General features: G+C 42.5%; 1 protein-coding gene across 4 annotated transcripts in view; it reads left to right on the top strand.

The window, feature by feature from the left end:
- Nucleotides 1–2,626: 2,626 nt before the first annotated feature.
- The window catches only part of ppp1r13l (protein phosphatase 1, regulatory subunit 13 like), a 34,019-nt gene continuing 16,756 nt past the window's right edge, over nt 2,627–19,889 (top strand). For 2 of the 4 annotated variants that reach the window (XM_034230593.1, XM_034230591.1), the window contains exon 1: nt 2,627–2,761. The gene's annotated coding sequence lies outside the window, so the exon portion shown is untranslated. Of the gene's footprint in view, nt 2,762–4,286; nt 4,375–19,889 lie in introns of all 4 variants that reach the window. The other 2 variants (XM_034230592.1, XM_034230594.1) reach the window with 2 other exon arrangements.

The raw sequence follows: 19,889 nt of genomic DNA, 5'->3' as shown, positions 1-19,889 counted from the left end.
TATATTTGATCAGGATTTATCCTTTAACACCCACATAAAATCAATTTCAAGGACCGCCTTTTTTCATCTACGTAACATAGCAACAATCAGGCATATATCTTGCCTCAAAACGATGTATTGTCATACTGATATTCTGTACAACTGTGAAGTCCACTGAGACAAATGTAACATTTGTGATATTGGGCTGTATAAATAAACATTGATTGATTAATTGATAGGGCGTGGTTTGGGATTGGGCCATAGTATTTTGTTCCCAAAGTCTTATTAACAAATATATGATTGATTGAACTGCTGAAACTTTGTTTCTCTTCCTTTCTTTGTATTCTTTTTTATATATATACTAAATTTACCCCACAAAATCGTTAGTCTGGGTTTTGTTGTTTGTTGCAGTTTTCCAGTAAAATGTATATTGGGAAAAAATGCATGCACCTTTACTGCGCATGCATTTTTTAAGTCTAGAGAAGGTAGATACAGGCTCTTTATTGGAAGAGGTCCATTTAATTTAAAGTGATGTAACTGTACCTAAATATTTGGTGATATATTTGTCTGATTTAACCACAAAAAGAATCAAAAGGATTTCCCCAAAAGATGTGCTAAAAATGTCAGGCTTCTCAGGTCATTTACTATGTTAACGTAACAATACCACATCCACAATGTATTTTCTTGCCCTCTGTGACAAAGGTTAATAAGTTCTGACGCAGTATAAACGGTAACTAAACTTAATTTGTATCTTAAAGGACATACAGTTTTTTATTAAGATGCAAATGTAAGGTTAATAAATGGATATATTGATGGACTGATGTAGCCTATGTTAGAGTGTTTTAATATGGGTATCTCCTACTTCAGAGATGAGATATTTTGGTTCATTTTAATTTAGAAACTTGTGAAAAAAACAAAACAAATTAAAACATAACTTTGAGGGTGGCAGTTTAGCCTCCAAAAAGAACAATACTGAAGAACGTCCCTAAATAAATCTTTGCTCTCACACTATCAGCACTGAGTCCTTTAAACATTAACATGTTTTTTTAAGTTTACCAGCTTATGGTGGGTACAAATCACATCACATGTCTGTGCTGCTATACTGATCCACAGACAGATGTGTTTAAAGCAGGGGAGAGAAAAGCTTCCATGGAAACACTCAACAGTTAGCAGCTGCAGCTCTTTTGCCTGGAAACACAAAAGTCTACGGTTCGAATCCAATGGCCAAGTCCTGCTTGCCAAAGATGAAGCAATACATGCATGTAACATTAATCAAGTCAAATACATATTTGTTCATAGCTATGTTCAAATATAGATTTGACTTATTATTTGTCATAAAAATGTAGGCCTAAAAAAATATATATTTTGATATGTTGTAAACATTTATAGTCGATTGGTAACTTATTATGAAATAACTATATATGTACATTTTTACAGTTTATATACATTTTATTTGTACTCTTTCAGTGGCTTGTGTATATACATTTGTAAACAAATCAGAGATAAATAAAATAGATTTGATCTAATCAGATTTGATCTATATCTAATCTAATCCATTCGTTAATATAATCAACTCCTCCCTGGTTCCCTCCGTCTTCAAGATAGCAGCTGTCACCCCCATCATTAAAAAACCTGGTCCCGACCCCGAGGACCCTAGCAACTACCGGCTGATCTCCAACCGTCCTTTCCTCAGCAAGATCATGGAAAGAGCAGTTGCTGCCCAACTCCATCATATGTCCAACCATGAGCTCTACGAACCCTTCCAATCAGGCTTCAGATCCAAGTTGAAATCTTTTGGCGACAGAGCCTTCAGTGTCGCAGCCCCCACCCTCTGGAATTCTCTCCACTCTGCTATCAGGAATGCAGACTCTCTGGACACTTTCAAACAAAAACTCAAACACCATATGTTCACTCAGGCCTTCGGCCCCAGCTAAAATGCAATACCCAGCAACCTGTTTTTCAACCTGTGTGTCAACCTGTGTGTCTGTGTGATTATTATTTATTTATTTTTTTGTGATTTTATTTCCCATTGTAAAGCGTCCTTGGGTTTCTTGAAAGGTGCTATAAAAATCGAAATTATTATTATTATTATTAATTTGACTGCTTTAGTTACTCCACATATTCAGATTACTAGCTAATACAAAATATAAATAAACATTTAAATATCATTAAAGATAAAGACTTTCCTCAGCAGTAAATAAAGTAATTAAAATGATCTCCACATTATATAGCTGTGATTAACACATGAATTAATCAATAGTCATATACTCCAGTGATTAAATATGATTGGGCCATTACATGTAACGAGCAGTTTAACTTTTGGTTCTTAAGTATATTTTGATGCCAATACTTCAATAAGTATTTTACAATTTAGTATTGCTACTATTACTTAAGTAGGCAACAACACCTCTGCTTAGACTTATGTATAGAAAGGGTTAAAATGCAGGGTCATATATGTATCTAGACCTACAGCTATTGTGTGGCGTTGTAAATGTGAACATGTGAACTACCTGTTATTTCCTGACATAATGTGTCAACATGAAGTGGATGGTGTGCCTCACCTGGGCCAGCTGTGCAGGAACACCGGGCTCGGGTTACAGCAGCAGAGGGAGGGGGGGGAGGGGGGAGTGACTCTCGGTCAGTCGACTGCACAGGATGACTGCATGTCTGGAGCAACACAGAGAAACACTGCCCCACTACAGGAAGACTAGGAACTCTGAACAGGGCTCTGCTCCCCTCTGGAATTTGGGCCAGGGGAACAATAAGGCTCTCATTTACTGAGGTAAGTACTGGTTTTATTGTAGATCCTTTCTGTGTGGGAATACGATGTAAAGAAAGTTTGTTTATAAGATCACGTGTGTCGCGCGCTGTGGTTGAGATGTCGTATAGCTTCAGAAGCTTTTCCTATGAATAACTCTTTCCTTCGTTTTCTCGTATATTGTGAGTAGCAGTGATGGAAGAACTACTCAGATCTTTAAGTTAGGTAAAAGTAGTAACGTACCACAGTGTAGTAATACTCTGTTACAAGTAAAAGTCCTGCAGCTGACATTTTAAAGCAAAAGCACAAACATATTAGAAATTATAGTGAAAGTAGCCTACCAAAAGAAAAAGTACTCATATTGCATAATTGCCATTTTTACCAACAATATAAAACACTGGATTTTAATACATTTTCCATTATAAGTAATTTTGCAGCTGATTGAGCTCACTTTAATCACTTCTTATGCTGCCAGTTCTCTTAATCCATAATAGAACATCATAATGTATAAGCTTATTTGTATTTTTTTGTAATATTTATATGTAATTGCAGGTATCAAATGTTGTCAAATAAATACAAAGGTGAAAAAGTACTTTTTTTGCCTGCAAAATGTAGTGGAGTTGGAGTATAAAGTAGCATGAAATGAAAATATTAAGTAAACTACTAGTACCTCAAGATTGTGCTTAAGTCTTGTACTTGAGTAAATGTACTTAGTTACTTTCCACTATGGTGAGGAGTCTTGAATGTGAGGAGGAGCTAGTTCTCAAACTAATGGAAATCAGATGTTAACCTTTCTGCCAGGCATGCCTCTAAAGCAGTGACGTGCGGTGAGGTTCATGGCTGGTGAGGCACTGACTCTTTCTTTTAAATTTGACCTTAATCGAAATATTCGGTTACAAAAGCTTTTTTAGTCTTATGCTTCACTTCATTCTAAACAGACCGTTCAACAAAAGAATACCCAAAATCTAAATATTGGATTGTTCTTTCTTAGTAAGATCCCATTACAAAAGTGGTCTTACCTTGACTTGAAGAGGAAGTCCATGCTATCCTTCTGGACAACAATCTCTATTACTTTTTTGTAAAAGTGCTCCTTATATTCCTCTAGTTTCAAAAGTCTAGTTTGTTGTTTGCGTCTACCGTCTCTGCGTAGAATAACAGTAGCAACAAGAACCTGTGGGCTCACGTGCGCCCCCTTCAGTGCGGCAGAGGTTATGGCTGCCTCCCCTGGTGCTTTTTGCATTGCCGTTGCCGTCACTGTGTGAAAGAATATCTTTCACACACAGTGACGTCACGAGCTACCCACAATGCAACGCGCGCCATATATATATATATAAATATGCCATTTTCCTGGAGGTGCAAATATCCTGGAGGTGCAAATATAAACAGCTAGCTAACGTTGCCAGGCAGAGCGCATTAGTTTTTTTTTCTGAATTAACGACCGAAGAAATCGCTGCATGTCTTCGGATTACATCTCTGGACTTGAGGGGTGTGCTCTAGGTCGTTACCAGCGTAAACTAGAGCTGTGTGGGTTGTCCGATTGCCCTTACAGACTGCCTGCAGATGTATGGAAAAACGACCCTCGAAAGTGGCCTTCGTCGATTTTGGCTGCATCTACGTCTAATTTCTGGAAACACCAGGTGAATACCCCACTTGTCACAATAATATTATCATGCCATTGCATATATGTGGTATTTTAGAGTTGACTAGATATTGATTAAGGTAATAGACTATGATATTAAGTATATATAAGTACGGTGTCGCCCTCGGCCCAATACCCGTATGTGTGTGTGAAAGAATGATGAGACCAGCGAGCCTAAATATCATATATACGTGAAATAAGTTATTTAGAGACTATGGATGGCGAGGATAAATGTAATAAAGGGATCTACAAACATTACATTGGTGACATACAGTGAGATGGTGCAGGCATGCGCTTAGGGCCCGCTTTCCAGCCAGTTTCTGTGGGGTGAGGCATTCCGAGGTGAGGCAGAGCTCATCTGTGCCTCACCTCACTTCACCCCACAGTAACTGGCTTGAGCGCGCTCACAAAATAAGTGCCCGCGCTAAATTAGTGCCCGCGCTCCAGCCAGTTACTGTGGGCTTACGAGAGGCAGAGCTCGTCCCTGCCTCACTTCTCATCGCTACCCGTAGTTGTAGCGGAGCTCGGCAAATTTGCTGATTTTGACTATAAAAAGCGATTGGAATCAAACAGAAATCACATTTACAACACAGATCAGTGGAGACATTTTATTATTATTACTATTTAGTGTTTCTTTAGATGTTTTTCCGTTACATTGGAGTATGACAGGTGAGGCTCTGCCTCCCCTGACTGCACGTCACTGCTCTAAGGTCTAAACCACAGAACAAGTATTCAACTACGGGACATGGATACACTGACGTGCAGCTAAGCACCCTGTATTACTCTACAGTTAAAATGTGTGACTTCAGTCATAGTATTTTAATGATTGTGAAAAGTACTTTTTTTTTGTGTTAATGCTGGACGTTCACCATATTGTGTAGCAGATCATTATAAGGTGATTAAAGTGTAGCTGTGATACATCCTACCATCTGAAGTTCCTTATCCATTGTTTCCTGCAAGTGAGCCGTTCAAAGTGTCAGTTATGTGCTGCACATATTAGCAGCCCTGCTAATCTGCCAGTAAACCCAACCTTCCTGTCAGAGCAGGAGTTACATGGCATGTCTCCAAGTTGTGTTCTGTTTGCTCTGGGTCTCAATAAAAAACTAGCTGTGCTGCATTGTGCGATGCACTTGATGTTCTCCTGATATATGGAATACATGCATGCTCACACATGCACAGTGCTCACACATGCAAACACACATCATGTAATGGCCCTGCTCTGTGCTCATTGCACCTCACCACAAGCCGACACTCTGCAGGGATTAGACGGGACATGTTATTGACCAGAAATGTTTGTTATGTTGTGTGGCACTGAGAGATTCCTGAGTCACATGAGGTACAGAACAGTATTGCTCTAGAATAGAAGACAATAGCTGAGATAGTGCTAAAGCATCTGTAGCATCAGGATCCAAAAAAAGGAAAGAAGTTGTATTGTTAAGGGTTCAGTTCTTATCATCTCAGAAATGTCCTTTGATCCATAGTTTATGTACCTATATACCTCTCTTGCAGTAGGTCGTTCCAGGGCTGGTTCGAAGATAGTGCCAGATTGCAAACAATTTTTCAGTGTTTCCACCATGGTGGCGCCGTCTCTCGGACCCGAGAATCGGTTAAATTCCGGCGCTAACTATCTTATCGGGCCGGACCAAGAACCAAAAGCCTTGTGCGTCGGAGATTAAATTGGACGCTGGGATTAACATTTGTAAATATCAGTTCATGGCAAGTACATAACATTCTACAAAGATGCACCAAAAACGCAAGGTGGCTAGAACATGAGCACATTCGCTATCATCAGTCGTTCTTAACAGCAGCATAGCAGTGTAAGTTGATTTTCTATTCTTTTTTGTGTACCTGCTATCATGTGTAATCAATACATAGGCTACACAAGGTGTCCTTTTCTCGAATTTCAGAAGATAGATCATAGTGAAAGATGCAGCGGTAAAATATTTCGGTAAAAAGCGACTAATGCCACAGTGAAAGCAGCAAGTACTCATTCAAAGCATTTATAGGGAATAATTAACATGCCAGTGTCAGCCCGGTGAGCTTTCCGGGATGAGGAGCTTTATATGGTTTGAGATGCATTCCTAATTCGATTATTATTGTGTTTGTTGGCTCTAAATCTTGTCATTGTCAGACTGGCTTTGGTGGCTATGCTTACATAATCCATATAATACGAGAAACATTTAATTAACTCTGCTATTTTGCCAAACATTGTTAATTTAAACTGAAATATGTATATGGGGGCGTTACTGGTGTAGCAGAGACTCGTTATTTTGCTCCTGTATTTATGATAAATCATGCCTCATTGTTAACCTGTTAAGCCCTGAGCCTGTTTTTCAGGTCTCAGGCTCGAAAATGACATTCCCAGAACAAATGACCATATCTTCCCTTCTAAAAGGGTTACATTAATAATCTTTTTTCTCAAAGTACTGATAAACCTCTGAGTTGGATGTAGAACAGTCAGAATCAATATAGATGTTTTTTATTTTAAAGAAAATTCAGATTGAACATAGTAAAAAACTGTAAATTATAGTGTCCGTCCAAAAATTATTTTTTACTTATAGTGAAAACTACCCTTGGATGATGGCAAGGTAGACTAAAAGCTTTAGGAATCCAAAGTACAACATATAATAAGTACCCTGTATCAAGATTGATGCAAAACAAGTGACATTTGACCTTTTTAGAGAGATTTAGCAAAGAAAACTCCACCTCTGAGGTGATTTGGGTGGAAATGGGCGTTTTTACCGTTTCTCTGGAACCCATTGGTCGATTTTGGTGATTGACATCTCTTTTTGACCGTTAGAGCCAATAGAATCGAAGGGGAATTTCCACATACACACACATGGTAAAAAAAAGAAGGTGGGGGCTTTGCGCATGCAGGTTTGCATCAGAGTGAACCTATCTCTCGCTCTGACATCTGGAAACGGAAAAGCAGGTTTATTTCTTATGGATTATCAGAAATCATTTCAAAGGGACACAGACACATTGGATTAACCTATGGATTAACTTCAGCAGCGTTTTTATCGTTTTAATGCCATTGAAGACCACTTTTGACCAGACAACGACCAAGGTGAGCCATGTTGCCGTTTTTAGCTACCTAGCACCACATGTTTTGATGTCTGTTCTTGTTAATATCTTCGTGAGTTCTTATCATGGAGTGATTATGTATATACCGATCGATTCTGTGTCATCTCACGATCAGATCGATGGGTTGTACGTGCAGCTACGATAAGTAATAAGGGAGTTATGAATGAGTTTCTGTGCAAAACACCGTTAGCATTTTTCGCTCGTGGCTAATTCATAGGCTCAGCACTAGCTTTGTGGTTTAAAAAAAAAAAAAAAAAAAGATCAGTTAGCTGAGTTTCTTCCCGTTACATGAATATAAAACATTAATAGTTTATTATATATTAAGATACCCTCAGACGCTGTTTCCTGCAGATGACGCGTCCCCCCCCCCCCCAGTATCGGGGGTGCGGTGTAGAAGAGGTTAAAGGAGGTTGCTTTTAACAATGATTAGGAGTGTAACGGTATACGTACCCGTACCGAAATTAGTCGGCACGGGCCCTTCGGTTCGGTACACATGTGTACCGAACAAATATAACGTTAGACGTAAAAAATTGAGAACGTGAACAACTTTTTGGAAGTAATCTCAGGTGCTGCGTCGCAGCATTCAGAGTAATTTGCTCATATTGGGTTCAACACGTCATAGAGCGACCAAGTCATTTCATTGGACGAGAGGCAAGCAATGTGGACGAGTTCATTTTTCTCAAAAAAAAACATACAATGACAAGCAAGTCATAATGTCAAACTGGCTGCTTAGGTACTAGAACAGTTCAAATACAGATTATTTCAGTTCATCGAAATGCTGCACCTTAATGTTCATTTTATTGTATTTTGTATTTATTTGAGTGAATATTCATAGTTTAATGATAATTAAAACCCCAAAACCAATAGTTTATGTTTTGTGAGTACTAGTAGGCCTACAGTAAAGTTCAAATACAGATTATTTCGTACCGAACCGAACCGTGACCTAAAAACCGAGGTACGTACCGAACCGAAATGCTTGTGAACCGTTTCACCCCTAACAATGATAGATCCTGTCATAATTAGAATGTGCTATGTGTGTATGTGCGTGCTTGTAGAACAGGTCAAAAAAAACTGGTCAAAAAAACTTTTTTTTCGGTTTATATGCTGTAAAATGTATTATCTCTTCGATTTACACACGGCATCTATTGCACGTCTGTCCGTCCTGGGAGAGGGATCCCTCCTCTGTTGCTCTCCCTGAGGTTTCTCCCATTTTTTCCCCTTAAACTGTGGGTTTTCTCTGAAAGTTTTTCCTTGTACGATGTGAGGGTCTAAGGCAGTGTTTCTCAAACTTTTTCATACCAAGGACCACTTAACCAATACAAAAACACTCGCGGACCACCTAACTCCACAAATATCCAAAAACACATAGTTTTTTACAAATCGCCTGAAACTGGTACAAACAAGTGGCAACATGTGTGATGAAGGTGTTTAGCTGGGCTATATCATGCAATCGAAAGTGAAACTTAAGCTCGTTCCATTGCGAAGATATTCCCGCGAGAGTGCGGAAAAACGTAAATAAATGTATTTATTTCAAATGTGAAATGTTACCAATATACTCACGGACCACTAGGGGGCGCTCACGGACCACCAGTGGTCCGCGGACCACACTTTGAGAAGCACTGGTCTAAGGATAGAGGGTGTCGTTTTTCTCATACTGATATTCTGAACAATCTGTGCTGTTGTATTTGCTGTAAAGTGTCTCTACTAGGCTATTTTTATTATATGTACAGCACTTTGGCTCGACCAAAAATCGTTTATAAATGTGCTATATAAATAAAACTTGATTTGATTTGAGGTCAGAGGTGCGGATGTAATCATTATGAAAATAAGTGTTTTGGGTGGGGGTTTTGTACCTTAGAAACTTACAGTTGATGAGATCAGCAAGAAGGTGATATGACTATTCAGTGAGCCATTTGGCTGCATGCCAGCATACACTTTAACATTTTAGGTTTAATTCCATTTTTACTTATCAGACACTTTTAAACAAGGCGACTTAAATACACTCAATACTGCCCCCACAGAAGCAATTTGGGGTTAAGTGTCTTGCCCGGGGACACTGACACTGTCCCCACTGAGCCACAGTGACATCACTATGTACCACTTGGGCTTCTATTGGCTAGGGCTCCAACCCTTTATACAATTATTTTCTACTATTTAGTTTAACATATTTCTATTTTGTCAACCGTTTCCACGCAAATGAGTTTGGTACACCCAACATATTTGTATATTTTTATTTTTGTTGAATTTACACAACAGCTGATGCATCTAAGCATAACATCTGATTATTACTTCATGACAGCCTTGTCACAGTTTTCTAATCTGTAAAATGTGAGTGAAATGTGAATGTTTCTTTGAAAAAGTATTTTTGGGAATCACTCTCTCTGTGGGTTTGGCAGATACTGGAAACCAAAAACACACCACATGATCTCCCTAGAGCACTGTGACACAGATTACTCATGTTTTACACAATAAATACTCAAGAACCCCCTCTTTTGTTTGCTCAATTAGCCTCGATCTCCTATCAGCATACAGAAAGGCCAACAGCCCATTTCAAAATGTTCCCATCACATGAAATAATGATGAGCCAAAGTAAACACTGCATTGGATATTATCTTTGAACTTGAGAAACACCATTTAGCCATTCAGAAATCTTGTATGATTAAAATGTAATAGCAGGGTTTATACTTGTTTTACTGGAATCACCAGCAGGTTTATTCACATGTTGTCTGTATGATGACATACTGCCAGATTTAGGCTTTTCAACCATGACAAAGAAAATGAAAGAAGTCAATTAGTTCTGTCAGAGGATTTGTTTTATTTCAGCCTCAGCCAAGAGTATACTGAGGATCTGAAGGAAGGATATGAAGGAGGATCCAGCAGGAGGGGGAGGGAATGAGTGCATGTCTGGTTGGAAATATGGAGTTCAGAAGAAACTAGATAACCATTTAGACTTGTAATCGGGAAATGTTGTTGAAAGACATAAAGGGCAAAGAGGGAGGAGCCACTTTTGGTCAGACACACCCTGGCATTCTGCAAAACCAATGATTATTGTCTTTAATCCTCAAGTCTCCCTCCCACGGGACCGCTCTCTGCTGTTTTTCAGTTGAGTCCTCCTTTGTGGTTTCATCCTGTGGCTTACACCGCTACTCGGGAAAGCTAATTGTTAAAAATTGTATAACCAGCAGACATTGTAATCAAAGCAGGAACTGTGGACAGAAATTGCATGTGAGGTTTTCCAGGAAACTTCTCTTGAGAAAGCAATCAAAGTGCCACAGCCAATCAGGAGGCAGCGCTGCACAGACCACAGGCTGTCAGTCCACTATAAATGAGCAGATGATTAATGTCTCTGTGTTTCAATACTTATACACACCCACTTCCTGACTCGGGATAACAGCTGACTCACTTATGTGTATGTTCCTAAAAACCCATTTATTAAATAACAGCTTCACTATATAAATAATAATAATAATAATTCATTTATTTTATATAGGCGCCTTTCAAGACTCTCAAGGTCGCCGTACAAACACATAAAAAACAAGATACACAATACCTAACACCAGTATAAGAAACATAAACAAGACAATGCAACAAATCAAATAAATAAAACAGAGGATGTGTGATGGATAATGATCAGGGTGGATATGCGAGTGTGAAGAGATATGTTTTGAGGCGTGATTTGAAAATGGGGAGAGAGTCAGTGTTGCAGATGTCAGGTGGGAGGGAGTTCCAGAGGCGGGGTGCAGAGCGGCTGAAGGCTCTAGACCCCATGGTGGTTAAACGGAAGGGGGGTGCAGTGAGGCTGAGGGAAGCAGAAGACCTGAGTGTGCGGATGGGTGTGTTGATGTGCAGGAGGTCGGAGAGGTACAGAGGAGTGAGGTTATGGATGGCCTTAAAGGTGAGGAGCAGAATCTTAAAAACGATACGGGATTTGACGGGGAGCCAGTGAAGTTGCTGAAGAACAGGAGTGATGTGGTTAATGGAGGGGGTTCTGGTGATGCCAGTGAAGCTGCTGAAGAACAGGAGTGATGTGGTTAATGGAGGGGGTTCTGGTGATGATGCGGGCGGCAGAGTTCTGAACCAGTTGAAGTCTGTGGATGGATTTGAGAGGGAGACCAAAGAGAAGGGAGTTGCAGTAGTCGATGCGGGAAGTGAGCCCAATTATGTTTTGTGTTGTCTTCCCTTTCCTGTAAAGGTTGTTGTGCATGTAAATGGTCTGCAAAGGCTAAAATCCCTGTGTCCCTGCCTGAAACCCCTCCATTGGACTCCTTTGTTTACTTCCAGAACATACTGTATTGACACCACTATGTAACACTCAAGCTTCTATTGGCTAGCGCTCCAACACATTGTACGTGATAGGCTAAGGGTATGGACATCTCTAAGCAGTTGACCAATTACAGCAGAGCAGGCCAGCTAACCAATCAGAGCAGACTGGGCTCTGGTTTCAGACAGAGGGTGAAAAGAGGTGCTGCAGCACAGGCAGTATGAGAGAAATAAAGAGCTTTTTGAACATTAAAGCATGGAGACATGTCACAGTCAGGGGCGGACTGGCCATTGGGATGTTCGGGACGAATCCCGATGGGCCGGTACTGAAATGGGCCGGTCGGACGATGTGGGCCGGCCGGTAAGCCACTAGCACCACAAAGCCTTTGAGTTTACCTTAGCTATATGCTGATAGCAAAAGCAAAGGAAGACAAGATGGTAATTACCAATACAAGATAAGATAAAAACAAAGAAAATAATAATGAAATTATTATAATTAGGAGAAGCAAAAAGCCCAAAAATAAGCTAAACGACAACAGCACACAGAGATGATATGAGAAGTATAAACTCATAGGGAAGTAAGGCGACACCCTTTGTTCAGTCTGTTATCCTGGAAGTGCATTGTAAATTGACAATAACAATCTTAATTACATGCTGTGTTTTAAGTACTTATATTCACTGCCCAGTTTATGTCAAGACACAGTGTGGAATAAAGCTCAAGTAAAAATAAAAATAAACCTCTTGAGTCCCAAAAGATGGGCTAATTTAATCTAAAAATAAGTAGTTTTTAATGGTGTGCTGACAGTGCAACAACAGTAACAGTCATCACCAGCATAGAACAAGTTAGAACCTGAGAAGAGTAAATGACAGGGGGGAGAGAGAGTGTGTTTAATTGACTGCACTGTAACTTTTATAATGACTGATTTTAAATGCCATTTTCTTAATCTCTTTCATTTTTTGTAAAGCACTTTGAATTGCCTTGTGTTGAAAAGTGCTATATAAATAAACTTGCCTTGCCTTGTATGAGATTTTAGTGAGTGATCCACCTGACTGGTGTGAGTCAGTGAGAGTGTAATCTCTTTTTTTGTGTGACACAGATAAGCGTCCCAGACTGTGTGTGTGTGTGTGTGTGTGTGTGTGTGTGTGTGTGTGTGTGTGTGTGTGTGTGTGTGTGTGTGTGTGTGTGTGTGTGTGTGTGTGTGTGTGTGTGTGTGTGTGTGTGTGTGTGTGTGTGTGTGTGTGTGTGTGTGTGTGTGTGTGTGTGTGTGTGTGTGTGTGTGTGTGTGTGTGTGTGTGTGTGTGTGTGTGTGTGTGTGAGGTGAATGGCTCACTAGGAGGAGTGCTGAGGAATGTGGGGCTGGTCACACACGCCGCTACAGTGCACCCTGATAACCTCACAAACACATGTTTTACAATGGTTAATGTTCAACCAGTGACTGAGAAGGATGTGTGTTATCGAAAAGAGTTGTTTTAGCTTTGTTTAGTTTCAAAGTTACACAATAATTATATACTATTGTATAAGGCCTGAGGCAGCATTCCAAGGCACATACCATACTTGTACAATGCCAGAAAAAGATTTAGTTTGTACCAATAGATATGTCCAATTCAGTATGCAAAAGAAGAGAAAAGAACAGGATGTCCTTGTGCACCTGGTTGCATTTTGCAGTAAGCAAGCTAGCTCATTTTTCCATTCTGACCCACAATCCTTTGCTTGTCAGAAGCAAATGTTCGTAGTTGACAAAGTGCAACTTCCTTGTCAATCCATGATGTCATTGGACACTTTTTTCCATTGACTTACATTGGAAAGGAGACATCTGTATATCAGCGTATCATTTATTTTTTAGCTAAAACAAGTACCCAGTACGAACACTTGAACAGCCCTTATTTTAATCATTAGGGCCTACAAGTTGTAAGATGTGCTCAAATCTGAATCCAGTGTTATTTTCCCTCTCCATTCATTTGACTGAGCCGCGATTGGCTGTGGATTTGGCTTATGGAAAGCTCAATTGGGCTCTCTCTATGGGCCCAGTCACGGGTACTTTTGCTCTCTATAGTCAGGTCATTTTGGCTTTATGCACCACTGAGCATCTTTCCTTGGAATGAACGGGGTCCCGCCTCCAATGCTGTATCAAGTTCTCTTTATACATCCATGGGGTCACAATGGCACAAGGCACAATGTCACGATAGGTAGCGAGTGCTATTATGTTAAAAATATTTTTTGATGTTAAAAATATTTCCATACTGTATGCAACAGTTCTGCATAGCTTTTAATTCCATTTATCTCAAAAAATACATTCAAAGTACCTTTTTAGCTTTGTATTGAAATGTTCTTCTGTTGCTTGATTTTGCACTTGATAATTTGAATTGTCTCCCAATATTTTCATGTTACACACGTGTACCACCAAAGCATATTCCTTTTACATGGAATGATATTAACAGCAATACTTTTTGATTTATTAGGGCAGCAACAGCATGTGCTTAAAGTCATTTGGAAGGCAGCCTAATAGCACTCTTGGGTGGCAACAAAGACCATTGTCCCCTTTCTGTGTCTGTATATGCCAACATTTATAAGAAACTTTAATAAACACTGCAGCTTTTAATTGTTCTTTTTCTGTCTTACCCAAAGTAAGACCAATATCAAAAGCATAAAAGAGTTCGAAGTGGGAGAAAACACCATTCAAAGGAAAATAAACCCTTTCAAGCAACTACACATTTGTTTTACAGTGGCATATATATATAGTTTTATATTTCGATATTTAAAACAAAGACACAAAACTGAATAAGATTGAAGTTGACGTTGGAGAAATACAACCGCCAACAAATAAGGGTTACACTGGAAAACAGTGAGTAACTCGATCTCATGTTAAGGGATTATAGGAACGCAAGTACTGTCTGTAAAACATAACACAACACATTTAAGTTATTTTACAGTCTCAGAGAAGCCTTTTGTTTTCCGAAGTAGCAAACATACCAAAATAGCTCAGAGAAATGTTGAGTGGCCACATCGTTGGCCTAATGGTTGAATCATAAGTGGCAGTTTGTTTTTCACTGCCTGAGAGACTGACTTCACTTTCCGTCCGTCTGTGAGATCGCATTTTCATGACTATTACTAGCATAAACTAGACAGGATTATAAATGGGGGACAGGTGTTTAAAATGGCTCTACACATGGATGAACATATGATTCACCTTCAATTGAAGATATTTTACAAGCCCCAACATGCACATAGTGTCTAATGGAAAAACATATTAAGTTTAGAGTGACATGACATTTATTGTGCAGACACATGAAGACCTTATGAGGGAAATGCTGTTCCCAATAAAAGTACTCATTAGCCGCTTTCACACCAAGTACTTTGCCGTACTTAGTTCCCAGCACTTATGCGGCTTTCACACCAGCGCTTTTCCCTTTCTAGCTCCGAGCGGGAGCTTTTCTGGTTCAGCTCCGGTTTCCCTTTTCTGCTCCCGCTCTGTTCACACCGCCCAGAGCCCGACTGGGTGCTGCCGCTGCTGCGTCATGACGTCACCGTTTACATCGCTGCTCGATGATCGTGTTGCTTTTAATCACACGAAGCCAGATTAAATTAAATAACGACTTCTCCAACCTTATGTTTTTCTCCAGAGTGCCGTGGTTCATTGTTTATTAATGTGTTTCTGCGGCATTTACCGACCGCTGCAGTGTTGGCATGCTCTTCCACGGGAGTTTATTCTCCCGTTAGCTCCGGGTTAGCTCACACGGCAGCGGCCGCTCTAAAGTATTCACTGTCCGACTCACACAAGCAGCTGATACATATCCCCAGTTCCCCTGAATGTGTGTCAGTCTGAATTGACGCTGTTTGGCATCACAACGCTGTTATGAAAGTTTCTCTGGTATAAAATGGGTGATGTTTGCATAGCAACCGAAGCTAAACTGACTACTTGCTATTGCTATCCTATTGTGGCATAAACCGTTTTCTACAGGCACATTTTAGCAGCGTATTTTTATTATGATTCTACTTGTGATAGTCAGACACGACAACCTGTGCAGCCCATGTATTGATTCCATCCGATAGCTGCTACAATACAAAACAAAACGTCTGCCTCTCTCCACAATGATCAATAACAGTGAACGGATGGTCAAAGTAAGGTACAAATAAACAGAATCACACGAAGCCTGGTTAGTGTTGCCTGACTTTATAAAGTGTGTTTATAAGCACTAGGTAGGCTTGTAGGCAGGAATGCCAGTCGACCCATGTTCAGGGGAGGTGGGTTTAGTTTCCTGCACGCCTCGACAAAGAGAGACGTAAGCGACGCCACCTCTTAGCTCCGAAGCTCTTGCCTCTAGACCGACAATTTTTTGGAGCTGGAAGTGAACCGGATTCCGGAGCTAAGAGCCGGCGCCGCTGCGGTGTGAACAGGAAAAACCGGCGCTTTTCAGGCTCCAGCTCCGAGCCGGAGCTGAAAAAGCGCTGGTGTGAAAGGGGCATCAGTGCCAGCACTTAGTACCCTCCATGGAACTAAGAACCGATCGCGTTCACACCGGAATAAGTTCCCTGAGGGAAGATTACGCAAATGAAGCCGCTGACGTCACTTCTTCTTCTTCTGCTTTGGATTTACTGCCAGGCCGCAAACAACTTCACAGCGTATACTGCCACCCGAAGTCCCCTGCCGGAAGTCCCTGGAGTTGGGGACTGGCTTCAGTAAAAGCTGCTGGGACTCCCAGCAGCTTCTACTGAAGCCTTCCGAGTAAATCGCCAGAACGCCGACACCTCCTCATCACTCCACTGCTCCAATGTATTTTTTTGTGTTGCCATAAGTTATTCTCTCTCCGTTGGTGCGCGGGGCTAATGCTAATGCTAATAATGCTAATGCCAGCAAATACAATGACGGCTTCAAAATACTTTTCCGAGTTTTACGAGGCCTGGTTTGCAATTCGCCCAGCCAATCAGAAATTGGAACTTTTTTCTCCCCAGGAAAGTACCACCTCTCTAGCAGGCACTAAAAAGGGGGTAAAAGTTCTCTGAACTAAGTTCTCTTTTTGGTGTGAACTCAAAATTCCAGAAACTATCGGAACTAAACGGGAAAGTACGGGTAAAAGTACTCCGGTGTGAAAGCGCCTAATGTTCTGCACATTATAAATACACTTAAAGAAGATGCCCCGGGCTAGTTGAGCTTTTCTAACTTTTCTTTTTTTCATGTTTCTTTTAAGGTATAATATTAATGCTGGGAAATTCATCTGTGTACTTGTACTTACATTTATCGTACTCGCTGCACACAAATAGAAAAGCTTAAAAGAGTTGTGCAGGAATGGGTCCTAGAACCTTGAAATAGTCAGCATTTTACCACTTCTTGTCCGCTCGTCTCGAAGTCAACGTATTTTTTTGCTTTTTTTTCAGTAAGATGGCCGAAAAAAAGACCTGTGGCTATCACAAGCTGAGGAGATTTTCTTGTTTTGTTCTATCAGCTAAAATACGTCAGTAAATACCCCACTGGTGAATGTCTGAAGCTTTTATGTGCCTTAAAATAGTCAATTGCTAACAAGCGACTAAATAATACTACATAACATCATCACCCCAAACATTAGCCACCTTTAGCTTAGCGGTGGGGACGTGCAGAATTGCAACCGTAATGTAGTGTGGTTATAGCCTAGCGTTGGCTTTTTACTTCTGTGTATTGCATTTATGCTTTAAAAATGAAAAGAGTGGTTTTCAATGTGGAGATTATCCTGCTGAACAAAACACGAGAGTATCATTAATGTGTGTTTTTGTTGAGGGAGCTACTGATTTTTGAGGGAGCTCTTGCAATGCTAACTTGCGGGTTCAGCCTACAAAAATAACGATAGTTACGGCTGTAACTACGGTTCTATGAGTCCCGGATGACCGCCAGAGGTGGTGCTTTAGCACTGGATATGTCCATCGTGCGCATGTGCAGCTCGAGTACCAATAACAACAAAGTCACCTGTGACCCACGTGACACCGGCTATATTAGCCGGTGTCGTCAGAGGATCTGTTCCCAGAATCTTCTCGCGAGCACACAATAATTGTGAGTGACAGGATACTCTGGCGGTCATCCGGGACTCATAGAACCGTAGTTACAGCCGTAACTATCGTTCTATTTCGTCCCTACTGACCGCCAGAGGCGGTGCTTTAGCACTGGATGACCTATACCAACCATGTCATGAAGAATCCAAGCACTTACTCACCTAGCTGGAAGCAGCGGAGCTTGGCCACAGGACCACACCCAGAGGGTGAGGAGTGGCGACATTGACCCGGTAGAACCTGGAGAATGTGCCAGAAGACGACCATGACGCCGCGGCGCAGATGGTCTCCAGGGGCACCCCTCTTAGGGCAGCCCACGATGTTGAGATGCTTCTTGTACAGTGGCATCTGGCCCCTGATGGCGGGGGGCGGCCACTGGCCCCATAGGCATATGTGATGGTATCAACCACCCAGTGGGACAGCCGCTGTTTCTAGAGAGCACGACCCTTCCTAGTGCCGCCATGGCAAACGAAGAGCTGCTCTGACTGCCGTATACAGGCCGTAGCATCAATATACGCCCTCAGGGCACGCACAGGGCACAGCAACTCAGGTGTGCCGCTCTCCTGTGGAATGTTAAAGCGTGCCAGCTGGATAGGCCGATTGGAGTGGGCTAGTGGAAGCACCTTGGGCAGGAACGCCACATTCGGCCAGAGGGTGACACCCGAGCAATCGGAGTTCCACCTCAGGCATGTACTGCTTACGGAGAGGGCATGAAGCTCTCCGACTCGCTTCCCTGAGGTTATGGCAAGCAGAAATGCTGCCTTCAGGGACAGCCACTTAAGCCCGACCTGGGCCAGGGGCTCGAAGGGAGGAGATGATAGGGCATCCAGCACTAGGGGCAGGTCCCAAGCCGGGGCCCTTGGGGTGCTAGGGGGACGCTGCCGTAGAGCCCCTCTTAGAAAGAGGGACACCAACCTGTGGCGCCCCACTGTGGCGCCATCGACTCCGACATGTCGGGCAGAGATAGCAGCCATATACACCTTCAAAGTGGAGTGCGAACGTCCACTGTCCAGAAGGGACTGCAGGAACTCTAAAATGGTGGCCATGGAGCAATGTCCCGGATTCTCAGCCTTACTCACACACCAGTGGGAGAAGAGCTTCCATTTGCACTCATACTGTGCCCGAGTGGATGGAACTCTGGCATTCAGGATAGTTTCCCTGACAGATGCCGTGACACCGCTCAACAGTGGGTTGGGCCCTGCAGAGGCCAAACCCAGAGCTGAAGGCGGTGAGGGTCGGGATGCCAAATCTGACCCTTGAGCTGTGACAGAAGGTCCTTCCTGTCGGGGAGACGCCAAGGTGGGCTGCAGCAGAGACTGCGCAGCAGTAGGAACCAGACTCTCCCCGGCCAGCGGGGGGCGACCAGAAGGAGCCTGTGCCCCTGAGTAAGGACCCTCTGAAGCGTCTGCAGTATCAGAGGCAGCGGCGGAAAGGCATACAGGAGAGTGTCCGGCCAGTCGTGCGCCAGGGCATCCTGACCCAACGGGCTGGTCACCTCCGTCCAGGAGAACCAGAGGGGCAGTGCCTCGACTCTTCCGAGGCAAAGAGGTCCACCTCGGCCCTGCCGAAAAGGCTCCAAATTGTCTCCACCACCTCTGGGTGAAGCCTCCACTCCCCCGGTGGAGGCTTGCGCCGTGAGAGGAAATCTGCGACCTGATTCAGGTCTCCTGGCAGAAAGACTGCCCGCAGACTGGCGAGGCGGGGGCAAGAGGCTCTGTGAAACGCGGAGCAGCTGTGCGGACCTGGTGCCCCCCTGGTGATTGATTTGGGCAACGGCGGACATGTTGTCCGAACGAACGAGCACATGCCTGCCCGCCAGTTGGGGTAAAAAGTGCATGAGTGCGAGCAACACCGCCTGAAGCTCCAGCACATTGATATGGCGTGCACCTTCCTGGGCAGACCACTGACCCTGCACAGTCCTGCCCTGCCACACCGCACCCCACCCTGAGAGACATGCATCCACAGTGACAGTCTCCCGGCGGGATGGGATGGCGCCCATGGGCACACCCATCAGAAGATAGGCCCTGTCCCTCCAGCGGGACAGAGAGTGGAGGCACCGCTGAGACACACTGACTCTCTTGTGCCTGTGCCGCTTGGCGTCCAAGTGAAAGTTGTTCAGCCAATCTGCATGGGTGGCAGTGACCAGCAGGCCC

Source organism: Gymnodraco acuticeps, unplaced genomic scaffold (assembly GCF_902827175.1).
Source record: "Gymnodraco acuticeps unplaced genomic scaffold, fGymAcu1.1, whole genome shotgun sequence".
Lineage (NCBI taxonomy): Eukaryota > Metazoa > Chordata > Actinopteri > Perciformes > Bathydraconidae > Gymnodraco > Gymnodraco acuticeps.
The sequence above is the reverse complement of the archived record's forward strand: the minus strand, read 5'-3'. Positions and strand labels throughout refer to the sequence as shown.